The sequence below is a fragment of the Propithecus coquereli genome, unplaced genomic scaffold (assembly GCF_000956105.1).
Source record: "Propithecus coquereli isolate 6110/MARCELLA unplaced genomic scaffold, Pcoq_1.0 Scaffold534, whole genome shotgun sequence".
Taxonomy (NCBI): Eukaryota; Metazoa; Chordata; class Mammalia; order Primates; family Indriidae; genus Propithecus; species Propithecus coquereli.
The window spans coordinates 2,093,430-2,094,112 of NW_012151219.1; positions in this window are offsets into that span (position 1 = coordinate 2,093,430).

The window sequence follows — 683 nt, forward strand, 5'->3', positions numbered from 1 at the left end:
GTTTGTTTTGTTTTTTCTCTTTATTTTTTCTTATGGTTTAGAGAAACCACTACAGCCTAGAAGAATTTATCTAACTTTGCTTATCCTTCAGGACTTAAACACAGGGACACCTTCCTGGAACACTCAGAAAATCTAAGGTCCTTCTGTGACATTCTCTTGAAGCATTTTCTTTTCTTCCTTGTTTCCAGGGATCAGAAATGTAATACTGAACTGTTTGTGTGATTTTTTTTATATTAGATTTAACCGATTAGTTGTATGAAAGCAGTTTCTGTCAACCCCACTATTGTTTTCCTAGAACTTTGCAGGATACCTGAAATAGAATAGAAGGAAAGTAAATATTTGTCCAATGAAAAGTAAAAGGTTTAAAAATGCAAACTATCATATTATATCTGTGAACAATATAGGTCTATAGCTACATCTCTATATTTAAAGAAATATATCAGCATAGTTAGAGAGACTATCATGGGTCTTATAAGGTTATGGGTAATTTGATTCTCTTCTTTGTTCTTAACTGTATTTGCCAATACTTTTGTGATTACCATTTTGCCTTAGTTTGTGCTGCTATAACAAAATACCACAGACTGGTTAATTTACAAACAACAGAAATACATTTCTTACAGTTCTGGAGGCAAAAAGTCCAAGATCAAGGTGCCCACATTAGGTGTCTGGTGAGGGCCTTCTTG